Source organism: Lissotriton helveticus, chromosome 7, assembly GCF_964261635.1.
Source record: "Lissotriton helveticus chromosome 7, aLisHel1.1, whole genome shotgun sequence".
Lineage (NCBI taxonomy): Eukaryota > Metazoa > Chordata > Amphibia > Caudata > Salamandridae > Lissotriton > Lissotriton helveticus.
In genome coordinates, this window is record NC_136068.1 from 1,702,421,450 (window position 1) to 1,702,436,588 (window position 15,139).

Consider the following 15,139-nt stretch of genomic DNA (forward strand, 5'->3'; position numbering starts at 1 on the left):
TGCTGAGAACAAAAGCAGAACCTGCAGGTGCTGCGGAATGTGTCCCGGTGTCCAGAAAATTACATGACTAGTTCAGCACATTTCTGTGGGGCCAACCTCTTGGCAGGGTAGACAGCATCAACCCCCACTGAAAATAGTGGGTAGATGACGTCTACCCTCGACACGAGCCATGCATTCTTCTTTCACTCATCCATCCTTATCTGAGCAGGAGTAATGCAGAAGTAGTCAGGAAGGACAGGCTGCACAAAGTGAGCACCTTTGGCGGCCTTTGAGTGCACTCTCTAGACCTGGAGCGGAGACATTACCTGCTTGCAGATGGAACTACCAGAGCGGGGCGACAAGGTGCATTCATTAAATAATGCATAAGACTTGAGCATGTAGTGCCCAGAGTCAGTTAGCATTCTAGTGCTAACCCTGTAATTACACAGAACACCCACCCACCACTGATGTCAATGGTCAGGTGACACAGCTTCAATAAAAGAGGCCGAGCCCACGTGCTCTGGGCCAGTTGCACCATGTATGCAGTGTGTCCTGTAGTCCAGTCATTACTAGCATGAGGGCCTAAAGCCCGACCTCTCAATGGCGACGAGGACGGAGCTGTGCCCAGAGTGCCACAGCTAAGAAGAAAACTTCAGGAAAAAGGGGAAGAGAGAGCTGCCTGCAGGAAAGGCACACCCCCTGAAAAAGTAGCCGGCCGCCGAGAGGCCCACATCGAGCCCCGGGCCTGGAGAAGAATGAGAATGTGACCGGGAGCCCAGCCAGCACCTCTCAGGCCTGCTATAACCCACCCTGCCGTGGCGGTGCCCCGAGAGGAAGGTGCGGACCGACCGGAGCCCACCCGCGTCAGCAGCGACAGCCCCAACTGTGAGGCGACCTCAGCGGAGCCCACCCGCGGGGAGGAGGAAGGCCGTCGGCCGAAGGTGAGCCCAAGCACAATGAGGCTAGCGAGAGCCCACCTCGCTGCACCATGCCGAAGCCCACACTGACTCCCCCACCGCGCAGCATGTGATCCCGAGGCGGCGGCGGCGGGGTGAATGTGCCCGCAGTGTGAGAAGAACTGCCAGGCACTGTCCCTGCAAGAGGAGCCCACCCGCTATGAACGATAAACATCAACTGTGCCCCAGTGCAAGCGGCGCCAGTTTTTTCCCTTAATAAAGCAAGGCTCGCGGAGCCCACCCGCGGCCTGCCTGCAGCGTCCCCGCCGCGCAGCGTGTGTGAAGTGCGGCGGTGGGGTGAGCAAACCTTAATGGGAGTGCCCGCAGCGTGCGAGGAGCTGTGGGACACAAGTAATTAAAGCGGAGCCCACCCGCGTCAATGCGACTGCCCCAGTGTCGCAAGATCCAGTGGAGCGCACAACCGCAGTAGAAGTAAACATTACCCCGTAGCCACCCTACGTGATCTCCAGCACCCAGCGCCGACTCTCCCCCGCCCAGCGCAAAGTGTAAACTGAGAGGCTGCTGCGGGCGGGGAGAGCAACGAGAGGAGGCACCAATACAAGCCCCGCAGCGAATGTAAAGCTGCCGGGCGTATATGCACCCGCGAAAGCGTCAACACGAGCCCCCTCCCCTACAGAGTGTATTGCAGCCAGCCCTCATCCCCTGCGAAGAGAAACAGACAGTAAAGTGAAGCCGGCAGCGTAGGCGAAGCCTCTCTGGCCCATTGGAGCGCCACAGGCAGTGCAAATTGTGATAGCGGTGAAGCGCCCCAGCCGTGTGGGTGCACAAACCAGAGACTTACACAGTGCGTCAGAGACAAAACCAGAGGAAAGCACTCACCGTGGTCCCGGGGCCCCATTCTCCTAACTGCCACTGAAATCCAGCACCAGACAAAAACGAAGGGAAAGACTGCTGGTGCCTGCCGAGGAGCTCCCCCGCCATCTAATGGCCATCCCTGGTACTGCAGCAGGGGAAAACACAGACAAGCGCAAGGTAACCCAAGAGACACTAAACAGGGCCATGGGAACTCGGCAGGTGCACTGGGACAATACAGACTGTCATTATTCCCAGAAAGTAGAAGAGTAGCGAAAGCCCTACGCAGCCAGAAGGTGGCGCTACACAGCAACACGCCAACACCACAGACAGTGCGCGAAGATGCCAGAGTGAGGCAGCGCCGTCTCACAGGAACCAAGAGCTCCTGCCAATGGAAAGAAAGAACCTACCTAACAGGCACAACAAGGAGCACCACTGCAATAAGGCAAAGGACATTGAGTCACAAAGAAAGTCAGATCCAGACTGCCAAAGAATAAAAGTGGACACACAGCAGCGCAAGAGACGTTGCAGGAACGCGTCAGAGGCACAAAGGAGGACTGCAGCAAAGAAACTACGAAGGGCAGCAACTTGCCCACCGTCACGTCCAGGGAAGTTTACAACGAATCACGCAACAAGAGCAAGATGCAAAAGGAACAGTGCGCAGGTATACCCTGGGCGCGGAAAGTACACGTCAGCACCTGGAACGGAGAAAGCCACTGAAGAAATGTGTGCAGCAAGCATCCGAAGAAACAGAAGCGCAAAGAACACCCAGACACAGGAGTGCAAGAACTCCTCAGAGGACACTCAAAAGCACGCAGCAAGTGCTCCCAAAGAAGTTCCCAAGGATCGCAACTAGCAACGCACAGAAGCAGCAAGACCAGAAGAAGGTCAACGGAGTGGTGACGCAACCCTCCAGAAGCAAACACCCAAGAAGCATCTACGCCATGCCAGAAGAGAAGACAGTGATGCCTGGTGGCCACAGGCCATCGCTGCAGCAGTATGGCGAAAGTAGGAACACCCCCACACGAACCAACGATAATTCCAAAACCCGGCACTAGGAAGTGCGAAGACGCATGACGCAAATGCGCAGGATGCAGACCGCACTAGCCCAAAGCAGCAAGTCACAAAGAAGACACGAAGAGCGCTCCCAGATGCGCACCAAACCAAATCAACTGCGATGAAAAGAAAATGGTTGTGCAGACAACCCGCAGCAGTGAAGACTCAACACAAGAGCAACATGACCACTCAGCCTGGTCACCAAGTATGAAGCCGGCCAGCCAGATGGCCGCACCAAGAAGTCGACCAGCCAGATGGTCGCACCACGAATCCTACCTGCCGGACATCGGAAGAAGGGACCAGCACAAGGTCCAAGAAGCTTAGCACCACGAAGCCTACCTGCCGGACATCGGCAGAAGGGACCAGCACGAGGTCCAAGAAGCTCAGCACCATGAAGCCTACCTGCCGGACATCGGCAGAAGGGACCAGCATGAGGTCCAAGAAGTTCAGCCAAGGCGCGGTCCATGGACATGGATTAACAAACTTCACCTAAAAGTTCAGCCAAGGCACGGTCCGCGAACATGGACCAACAAACTTCAACTTCACAAATAATGGAAGCGACTGAAAGAAGAGGTGAAGGTCGCGACGCTAACCCTTGGAGTTAAGTGACAAGAAGACAGTGTCCTAGGACTAGGACAGGACCAGGAAGACCTGTGTGGAGTGCGCGCGCTACATGGGGAAGCCTGGCCAGAGAAGATGAAGAAGAGTGGACCAGGGTACGTCGCGAGAAGAAGAAGAAGGAAGAAAGATCGGAGTGGCACACCGCCACCGAGACAAGAAGGAAGGAGAAATCAGACTGGCACACCTGCCACTTCAAGAAGAAGGAAGAAAGAACAGAGTGGCCACCGCCACTAAGAAAAGAAGAAAGGAGAAGTCAGAGTGGCATGCTGCCGCTGCAAGAAAAAGCCGCCCCTGCGGAAAGAAAGAAGGTGACAGGCACTGGAACACCTGAGTGCAATAGAAGACAAGACCTGGGAAGAGCACCGGCAGCGCCGACCATAGACATCTACCTACGAGCCATCCATCCACATGGCGAACGCAGAAGAGAGCAAGCTAGACTGTTCGCGACATCTACCTCTGAGGTTGAGCGGAAGATTGGATGGCGAGAGTGCTCACACATCCGGCTGAGGAACTGACCACTCCACACCGACCAGTGGCAACCTAAGAAGCAGAGGCCTCAAGGAACTCTGGTGGCAGCAAGTCCTGCACGGGAGACAGATCTACAGAAGCGCGTCTGCAGGACCCTCAGGGATGAAAGCCTCGCGAGCAATGAAAAGAGTTGACAGCTCGACCTTCAGGTGGAACTAGGACACGACGGTGAGGCTCGTGGAGCGCCCTGCTCACTGCCCGAAGGCCATGGTGGAGCAACACGACCGAAAACACCAGTCCAGTGGAAACCTGGCAAAGAGGTCCTCCCGGACATCTGGTGAGAGAGGAATACTGACGAGAGGGGCATCCTAGTGAGAGGGATGTTGGCGCCTAGTCTATTCACCTGCCAAGAGTCAACACTAAAGCCTGCCCGGAAACATCACGAAGCCAGAAGAGAAAACAAAACCAGAAGACAGTTAACACCCGTGTCATCCATCTATCTCTCATCACCAACAGAGCGAAGCAAAGGCAGGGCTGAGAACAGCGTACAGACAGCACAGACAAAGAATGAACCCGCCGAACAACTGCGAACCGTGCCACCGAGAACTGTTAGTCCTGAATGCAAGGACTATACTGCCAGCGCCTTGCAAGCAGCCAAAGAGACCTGTTTAAAAACACTAGTCCAATGTTACATTTCTGTATTTTCTTTCCCCCACAGGTTTTTGGACTTTTTCCGGTTGGTTTAATTTTTAACCAATTTTGGGAGGGATGTAGTGCCCAGAGTCAGTTAGCATTCTAGTGCTAACCCTGTAATTACACCGAACACCCACCCACCACTGATGTCACTGGTCAGGTGTCACAGCTTCAATAAAAGAGGCTGAGCCCACGTGCTCTAGGCCTGTTGCACCATGTATGCAGTGTGTCCTGTAGTCCAGTCATTACTAGCATAAGGGCCTAAGCCCGACCTCACAGAGCAGATGGTGTGCAGGTGATGTGACCTCTCCCCTGAGTGTGAACTGCTGCATGGCTGCGCCGCAGTTCTTACTGAGAGGGAGCAGATTAAAGTGACTCCTACATCAATTATTTTTATTATTACTGCCTTAGCTCACCTGCTTTCTTTCCTAGGCACTGGGTTGGTGTGCACTGATTGGATGGCACCTTCCTCAGGGCAGCTGCTCCAAAGGTTTGTTCGAGGTCACGCTTCACCACCGATCTTGCTGTGAGTCCTGGGGGAGCCGTCCTATGACAGACTGACTGATATTTATTGAATTGAGCGTGGGAGAGGAAATAAACAACAGCTGATAAAGAAAATGGCCGCCTTTTGCTGCTATTCGAGTGACCTCAGGTCAGAACCATGGCAGGGGCAGGAAGAGAAAAGGCGGTGGAAGTTAGAGCGTGGGGGAAGGTGCCCGTTTGAGAACAAGGCTGATCTGCCCTGGAGGCTGTGCTGCATTGCATTTTTAAGGCAGGAGGGACGTGATTACAGCCGGGGAGAAGAATGATTGTTATCAGCCTTAGGATCATGGTCCGGCACTGCTCCACTGTATGCTCTCGGACTCGGGCAGTCCCTACCCAGGGACGCGGAATGTGCCTCTTAACAAGGCATGCATCAAAAAGGCATTCAATTTGAAATATTTTACGACATAGACCCGGCCCTGAGAAATAAGTGCCAGCGCTAGGCACGGGAAAGCACCGGCACAAATTCTGGGTCTGATGGAGCACAGGTTTATGCAAGCAGGGTATGATGGTGCACAGGGCTTGAAGGCAGTGCTGAGCAAGCTCCTCAAGGCTGTGCAAGTAGTATATGAAGGTGAAATGGGTGTGTGAAAACAGGGGGTGCACCGTACGGCACTATGGAGACCATTTATGATGGTTCACGGAGCTGTGCAGACATGGTGGTGGATTACAGGGCTATGGACAGGGGGAGGGGGTTGGATGCATTTCCACTGAGAGAGCAGTATTGAATCTTTTTTTTAATCTGATTTCTGCTCTGTCAGTCTCTAATGGAAGCAGTCTCTGTATACGATGGCCAGGTTTTGAGCTGTGGGAAAGTATTAATGTCTTCACATGTCAGTGATGAATGTCTCCTCCTTAAGAGTGACTCTGCCATGTCTCAGTTGAAATTCCACTGCACAAAACAGCTGCAAGGAGGGTCGGTTTCACCCATAAATTGTCATAAATTGTCTGCTCTTAGTTATGCGCTTGTCACCCATTCCCTGACCCTATACTCATTCTACCCGAGCATTTGGAATTCATTAGTACTATTCTCAGCAATACACCGTCACACAGCATCTTATAAAAAAAAACATTGCACAGTCGGCATGTTGGGAGGTAAACCCAAATCATTTATACAAGGTAAATGCTAGCAGAACAAAGAGAGCCCAGGGCACCGCGGCGCAGGTGTAATTTATGAGGCAAGGGGCTGCTTATGAATCAAAGCCTTTGTTTCGGCAGTAGAACCGTAGCGTGCAAATGAGAGGCGGCTAAGGAACACGGAGCACATTGGAGTCACAATAGGATTGTTCTTCCCTAGGAAAAGGCTGACTGAAACGTTTAGACAGTCAGGGATTATTACAGAAGTACCTGTACAGAGATCATTGGCAAGATGCACGACGATAAATTGAGTCACGGCTCGGCTCGCATCGCAATACTCGCGGGCGTAGGGAACGCGCAGGGGGGTGCTGGGAATTAAAAGAAAAAAGTAAGAAAACATACCTGACCGCCGGTCTGTGCCGCCTCTCCTGGGCCCTTGGCGCCTTCACTGGAGTGGCAACCCGTCAGCCAATACTGGCGCTGGGATTGGCTTAGAGCAGGGTTACTTGCCGCCCGCCTGACCACTAGGAAAACGAAGGTTAAGTCTTTGATCACCCCTCGCTCTCCTAATGGGCTTGCGCCAGACAGAGCTGACACAAGCGCGCATTATTGGGCACGGCGTTAAAATTCGCCGACCTTCACCAGTCATGCGCACTTGTGGGGCTGCCTGCGCCTGGTCTGACTGACAATGCATCATGCATGTCAGTCAACATGACACCAGACCGCCCACCCCCTTCGGAATCTGTAGGGGTGGGCGGTCTGACCTCATGCTGACTGACATGATTGTCAGTTCTGTTCTCTCTCGGTGTCTTAAGTTAATTTAAGTTCACAGATGCCGAGGGAGCAATGGGTGCAGGCGGCTAGTGGGGCAATGCCCCAGCACCATAATGGATGCACGGCCACTGTCTAAAAAGTGTGTCATGGTTCTCAAATGTTTAAGAGACTTGGATATAAAGTTCATTGGGGTAAACTTTCATACAAATTTCAAGCCTGCCACAATGTCCAAATCAGTGTAATGGTTGAAATTGACAAAGAACCTCTGCTGAAGATGTGAGGTTAGAGATAAAGGTCTGAGAGGTGTCCTTCCATGACCACGAGGAGGTGCTAGAGGTCAGTACTGAGGGCCATTAACAGGGCGCTCAGCCAAATCTGGAGAGCCAGTAGGTTCTTCCAGTCTCGCCTGTACAGCAGTTCATCAACCTTAGAAGGGATGGAGGCGATTTCGTGCGAAACTACAAGATTAAGTGAGCGGTATTCATGACGTACAAGGATTTTTGTTCTACTTCAAATGGCATTACTAGTAAGTGCTGCGCTACTGATTTTACTTACTGTTGGGCAACGGATGTGATTTCAAATCCCGCAGGCTGGGCGATCCGCCATTCTTTCTTTCGTTCAAACCCCGCATTTGGCTCCTTCTTTCGTCCGATCGTCATGGTCCCGAGAGGTGTGTGATGATGATGACGCCTGCTCTCTGACGGCAATCACGCAAGGTCAGATGGCGTAATTGTGCATCAAGGTCACACACAGCGGCCATTTTCGAAACACTAGTTACCTTAGCAACAGTGCATCAGCAAGTAATTTCATTCTGGACCGGCATTTTCACCAGTTTTGCGGGGAGCGTCCGTGCTTTAAGAAGAAGGGTATTTTCTTTTCCATCGTATTTAATAACTGTTTGCGGTCACAAGGGTAGTTAACAAAGCTTTCAGCAGAGTTGTGTTATTTTCTCAGCCAACAGTTGAATTATATGTACATTTTAACAGACAAAAGGTATTCGTCAATTTTCCAGTAAGAAGTATCTACTCTCTTAATATTTTATATACAAGTCATGTCTACGACAACGGGCACTAGTACAATGTCTGGTGACTTTGTGGTTGCTGTGTGTCTTCTATGCACATCAATACCCCGAGAGAATTTTTAGCATTACCAGGAGAACCACCAGTGGTGTGGCTAGACCGGAAGGAGAACTTTTAAAATTATATTGCTAACATGGAGGATTCTAGCTGAACTTTTTCACCAGAAAGAAAAAAAAGAGTGCTCATGTACTGTCTAGGTCCTGAAGGTTTGCGGGTTTACAATGAGCTTCAAAAGCATGAAAGGGCTGGGGGAGACTTTGATGTATTTGAAGCTGCGATTTTAGATTTGAATGATCATTTTTCTCCCACAGTATACATAGCGGTAACAAGACATAGTTTTTTTCAGAGGAAACAGGAGAAACACAAGAGCATAGAGGAATAGGTGTCAGCTTTTAAAAAGAATTGCTAGCAAGTGTAAATTCGCACAGCTACATGATGAATTGTTCAGGGACCAAGTTGTCATGTACACAAAAAATAAGACCTTGCAGGATAAGTTATGGGTAGAAGGTGAAAGTAATCTTAAAGATTTCATTGCTATGGTTAAAAAAGCTGAATTGTTAGAACAGTGCGCTAAAGCTACTTTATCTCATGATAAAAAAGAGGTTGAAGTTGTTAATAAGATTTCTGAAGGAAAAGTGAGTCACAAAAGTTACAGAGATATTAAGGTAGAAGGAAGAAAAAAAGAGAAGTTTGAACCTTAAAAAAATGGGAAAGTTGTTATGTTAGAGATGTGGCAGTCTGCTAATTTTGTCATTCTGCTAATTTTGACAGATGTCCTGCGAGATATGCAAAATGTCTTGAGTGTGGCATTGTGGGTCACTTTGCCAAGGCGTGCAGAAGGAAAACCTACAAAAAATATAACAGTAAAGTGGCTTGTGTTCAAGATACCGAACAATACAGTTACTCTTCATCTGGAGATGAAGTGGTACAAACACATTGTAATGTAAAAAAAAAGTTGTACTTAATATTTCGGATTCTTGCTCCACTAAACCCATTTGCCGAATCTCTTTAGGTGGGGTCATCATTCAGTTGGCTGCTGATTCAGGGTCTCTGTATATTATTATTCCCAAACATGTTTGGGAGGAATTGTTTATTTTCTATATTGGTATTGGGTTGGAACTTAGTGACATTGCACCGGAAAGCTACACAGGAGAGAGGAATGATATCCTAGGTTTCAGAGTATTAGAATTTCGATTCAAATGTAGACACGCTACAGGTATATTATATGTTTCTAAAGACGGACCATCAGTCCTGGGTTGTAAGGACCAGAAGAATCTGAACATCATCCTTGACCCAAATAGCAAGGAGCAAGTTCTTATTTCATGTGATAGTGAAAACACAAAAATATGGGTTCTAGAGGAATTTTCAAATGTCTTTTCTGGTCAAATGGACGAGCTTAAAGGCTTCACTCATAAAATTCTTTTAAAAAAAGATGCTATTCCAAAAATACATAAGGCTCGCAACATACCCTTCATTGTTAGAAATGAAGTCAAGCTTGAATTAGACAGAATACTTGAAAGTGATGTAATTGAAGCTGAAGCTGCAGATTGCGTTTCTCCATTGGTCGTGGCTCGTAAGCCCAATGAAAAAGCCTGTTTATGTGTTTATCTGAGATGTTTAAATAATAACATCCTAGTGGATCAATTTCATCTCCCAAGAATTGATGAGATGTTGTCCCTTACAAGCAAATCCAAATGGTGTTCTATATTAGTTCTATAGTCTGTGTATCATCAAGTGGTATTGGACCCTGAAAGTAGACATCTGACCACATTTTGCACTCTCTTTGGCTGCTTTAGATTTAAACACATGCCTTTTGGATTCGCATCTGAGGCTGCAGTATTACAAAGGTTAATGTCTAATCTGTTTGCTCATATTCCTGAGGTTGTCTTCTTTCAGGATGATATTTTAATCATGGGAAAGAGTTGATCCCATCATGATTCCACATTAAGGGAGGTTCATAGGATTCTGGGGGTCAATGGTTTAATTGCGGAAGTCAGCAAATGTAAATTTGCTGAAACAAACGTTACGCACTAAGGGCAGGAGGCCAGTGACACAGGAATCAAACCAAAAGCGAAGCTAGTGAATGCCATTGTTAATTCTCCTGTGCAAAAGTCCAAGGATGAACTCAGGTCCTTCCTGGGTTTAGCTGAATTTTATTCAAAATTTCCTAATCCATTTTCACAAAAAACTTATGAAATGCGTCAATTAATGAAAAACAAAAACCTATTTGTGTGGAGTACTGGTTGTCGAAGCTCATTTCAAGATATTAAAAATGCCATCGTCAATGCGCCTACACTACAAGGTTTTGACCCGTGTGCCGATACCTTTGTTACCACAGATGCAAGTGGCACAGGGCTTGGAGGCGTTCTCTTACAACTTACTGAACAGGGTGTAGAGATCGTGATTGCATTTGCTTCACGGTCCCTGTCACCTTGTGAAGAGAAGTATTCAGTAATTGAACAAGAGACTTTGGCGTGTGTATGGGCAATAGAGCACTTCAGGAAGTTTATTTGGGGCTGAGTTTATTCTCCGTTCAGATCACAAACCTTTGTCAAAGCTGCTTACTACGGAAAATTTGTACAGGGCTTCAGCCAGGATAGCTAGGTTATATATGAGGCTCCAAGATTTTGTCTACAAGGAGCAATATGTAGCTGGAGTAAAAAATGTTATTGCTGATTTTCTGAGCAGAATGTCTTTGCCACTAAGAGAGATTGATCATAGTTCATGGAATGACTTTTGTGTCGCTGGAATTTTCTCTGATTCATGTGGTTTATATATTGGATGAATGGGAACAGGAAGCTGTAAATGATGAATTACTTAAGGTTGTGAAAGACAAAATTTCCAACGGTTGGTCAAAAGATTGCAAAACTGATCCCCAAATGAGAGCATTTTGGGAAGTAAGAGACACATTAAGAATTGACAGAGAGTTTGTGTGTCTGGGTGAAAGGATCATTCCTCCCAAAGGATTTCGACAGAAAGTCATTCGTAATGGACACAATGGCCATGCCGGAGTTTCAAGAACAAAAAGAAATATCAAAACATTGTATTGGTGGCCGAAGGTGGCTCTGCAGATTGAAAGATTAGTACGTGAGTGTTTGAGTTATGAAGGTGCCAACAAAAGTCAGAAAACACTCAACCAACCTATGTCTTCTTTAGGGTGTCCCAAATTACTTTGGGAAGATTTGGCTTTGGACATTATGGGACCCATAACCTGGCAGGATGGTGTATGTAAATATATTTTAGTTTTAGCCGATCTATTTTTAAGATGGATTGAAGCTAAGATCGTAGAACACGTTAATACTCCTGCTGTAATTCATTTTCTCAATTAATGTTTTATTAGAGAAAGTTTGCCTGCTTCTACCTTAACCGATAATGGTGTGCAATTCAAATCTGAAGATATGAAAAGGTTCATACAAGCTGCAGGTATAAAACAAAATGTGCGGCTCTTTATCATCCATGGGGCAATTCTGTAGTGGAAAGAGTCAACAAAGTTATTAAAGGTGCATCACAAATAGCTAAAAGGAAAGGAAGAATTGGGATGTTGAATTGGATAAACTTATATGGTCATATAGGATAACGGTTCATGACACTTGTGGTTAAAGTCTCTTTGGTTTTATGAGAGGGAGATGTCCATACTGTAAAATTATTCCTAGCTGGCTGGGCAGGAGTAGGAAATACGATTGGGATAGCACGAAAGTCAGAGAATGCACTTCTAATTCTCAGAGCAAAAACAAAGTATACTGAGACACTAAACATGCACCCAAGAATGTAACTTTAAAGATTGGTCAATTGGTGAGAATTAAAAGTGCAAAGAAGGTTGGAAAAGTACAACCTCGTTTTTCTGAACCGAGAACTGTATCGAAAGTCATGTGTATTACTATAATGCTGGATGATGGCAGTGTTCACCATATGAGTCGGGTTGCAGTTGCCCGACATCCACAATTATTGCTTGAAAACATTTCTAAAAGAAGGGGATTGTGTGATGATTACTGGTGGATAAATCCTAGCAGTGGTTCAGAATTGGTGACTGAATGTGGTGATACACCAGGTTCTTCACATGTTGTTTCTGGTTTGGATGTTTTGACAGAACAAGGAGTTATGTCTAAGTACTCAAACATTGACCCGGTTTCTAAAGGTTTGTATGAATCGGTTGGTCAGGTGATTCAACTCAGAACTTGTAGATAAAAAAATGTGATATCTGTTTCCACAAGGTATGGAAGATGTGTTGTTACACCGAAAGCTTTACATGATTTTGTATGTAAATAATCATGTATAGTTTACTTAGGACATTTTCTATTATCCGTAGATCCCTGAGTTTTTTTAATGTTTTATTTCAGTTTGTTTTTTATTTTTTAATAGGAAAAGGGGAGTGTAGTAACATGCATTCTTGGTTGAATAGACCATTCATGTTTAGAATAGGTTGACATCACATGGAATGTGTATATAAATTAGAATGTTAGAATGTGAGGGCATTCTTGCCGAGGATTTTACATAGAGCACAGCCCGTTTCACAATCTTACTTTTTATCTTAAATAAAGAAGATTTGTTTCTTCAGAAAGGCTCCGAGATTACCATAAGCCCCCAAGCCCCTGTGCCCCCAAACATTCAGAGGGCTCCCTTTGAACTCAAGGCCAGGGAATATCTGAGAAACTCAGGGGCCCCTCATTACATTCTGCAGGGGGCGCCATCATTGTGAGTTATGTCATTATGACTCACATATTTTATGATTCGAAAGTACACACTAGCATACATGCCTAAACAACGGTTATGCTGTCTTAGCTTAACTCATGGAGCCTGATACATATTTTTTGCTGAGACATACACATTTATTTTCACTCCGATATGTCTATTATCTCAGGTGCATACTTCTGAACACACTCAGGTAGCCGCTCCTTGACACACTCAGATATTTGCTCAGACATGCACTAAGGTAGGCCGTCCCTGAGATACCCAACCATGCTTGATAAATAGCGCAAAAAACACTCTGCCATACATACCTTCTATGCAGATACCCGCCGATCCATACCCGTTCCTTTTCGCCACTCCAAAAGTAAGGAGCTCGAATGGAGACGTGCCTTCGATCAAGTCCAAGCTAGATTTTTGGCTAACACGAAGGTAAGCCCAAGAGTAATCTGTGCCCAACATTGGAAACCATTTCACACTGGGGAGTGGCGCTTTGTTTAAAATCATTCCCCTTGTTGCTGACTTGCGGGTCACCAGTATGACATAGTTATCGAATTCGTTCAGTCCGTATGTGTAGTAGGACTTGCAGTAGCTGCCGACATCTGGTATGTTTATCATGAAGGGATTGTTTATGATGGAGCCGGAGAAGAACAGAATGACCTGGACACCTTCAGTGGCTGTGATGTAGAGCGGGCTCAATGCTGTTACCTTAAGCTTGATCACCTGCCCAGCAACCAGGTCGAATTTTTTTTCAATAATTAATTCTCGGGTGTTCACTCGTGTGTTTTTGTAAGCTGCGATGAAGACAAGGTCACATAAAGGCTGGAAGAGGACTGCGGGCACAATAAACATGTTACCCCAGCTGCTGGTGGGCCGCAGCTGCTCATAAACGTGCGCAACTGCGCTCTTTTCACCTGCAAGCGAGTGTCCGGTCAGCACACCTGAAGGTTTTGAGGACACGATCCTGGTGCCGGACAGGTCATCCGTGCTCTGGATCTGGACGGCCTGCAGTGGCGTGAGCGTCACTGTCAGGGTGCTTCCTTTCTTGTAGGGCACGCCCTGGTATGTGACTGCACCTTTCAGGTACATGTTGATGGTGTTGGTTTCTTCGTTGGTGATGACACAGAACTCTTTCAGGCCTCCTGATGGTCCATTCGGTGGCGTCACAATATAGTACTCTGTGCCCCAATCTTCTACTGGGTACACAACGGAAGTGTCAGAGGAGAACTGCTTAGAGTTGAGTGAAACAACAGCGATGTCTTTGTTTGCCCTGATCGTGGTTACTTTGGAGAATATGCCTGTCCCAGAGACTGCCGCCTCATTTGGAATGAGCACGGACTGAATACTCCCCTTATTCAATGTGTCAACTTTGCTGTAGCTCGTCTTCTGGACTGTCACGGTAATCTCAGTCGAGGCAGAGTAGCTCTGGATGAGCAGGCTTAATTCTTGATTATTAGAACTCCCCTTGCCATTCTCCATGAATACAGTGACGAAGTTTCTCCCCAGAGGGCCCGTTGAACAGGGACCTGTTGAACAGAAAAAACAGAGTCAAGATAAAGCCATTGCCAGGGAAATAACCAATGATCTGCAGACATGTATTTGGCCAGATGGGCTCATTTAACCGTCACCCTATGCACTGCCAATTATCTAAAAACTCATTGCACCACTGCTAATATCCTGCCATATGATGGCAAAGGTTTGCAATGCCCAGCTGAAACCTGAGTGACTCTGTCAGTCCTGGTCTTATAACCAATAGTCAAAAGCATACTGCCTTGTAGGCCCCGCTTATCCCCTGGCGGGGGAAAAGATTCAGACCCTGCTCTTTGCTGATGATACCTTACTGATAGCTAAATCCCCGATAGGCCTGCACAAACTCCTGCAGCGTTTCTCCTCCTTTTGTACAGAGAGAGGCCTAACCATCAACACCACCAAAACCAAATTGATGGCCTTTTCACCCGCCAAAAATTTTAAAAACAATTTTCTGCTTAATGGGACTCCCTTGGAGTTGGTCGAGGCATTCGACTATTTAGGGGTCCGGATAAATAGCCGAATGACCTGGAAGGATCACTTAGCGAAAATGCTATTGGGCCACAAAAGAGTGTCGGGGGTGATCTTACGAGAGTACCGGGCATCAATTAGTAAACCAGTGTCCCCGGTAATGGCCATCTACGATGGCCAGATACTCCCGGCTGCATTGTACGGCTCCGAATTATGGGGGTTCGACAATGTAAATGAGCTAACCTTAGCAGAAAATAAGTTTTTGAGAGATGTGGTGGCACTCCCTGTTTCCACCCCGCTTATCCCCTTGCGGTTAGACCTTGGTAGACGTGCCCTAAAGGATATAGTGAGGCTGCGACCATTGCTTTTTTGGGTCCGCCTGAGAAGGACTAAGGAGTT

The 15,139-nt window shown here is 47.2% G+C and overlaps 1 pseudogene; it reads right to left on the reverse strand.

The window, feature by feature from the left end:
• LOC144769647 (IgGFc-binding protein-like) overlaps window positions 1-14,908 on the reverse strand; it is a 1,000,379-nt pseudogene extending 985,471 nt beyond the window's left edge.
• Between the last annotated feature and the right edge of the window lie 231 nt (window positions 14,909-15,139).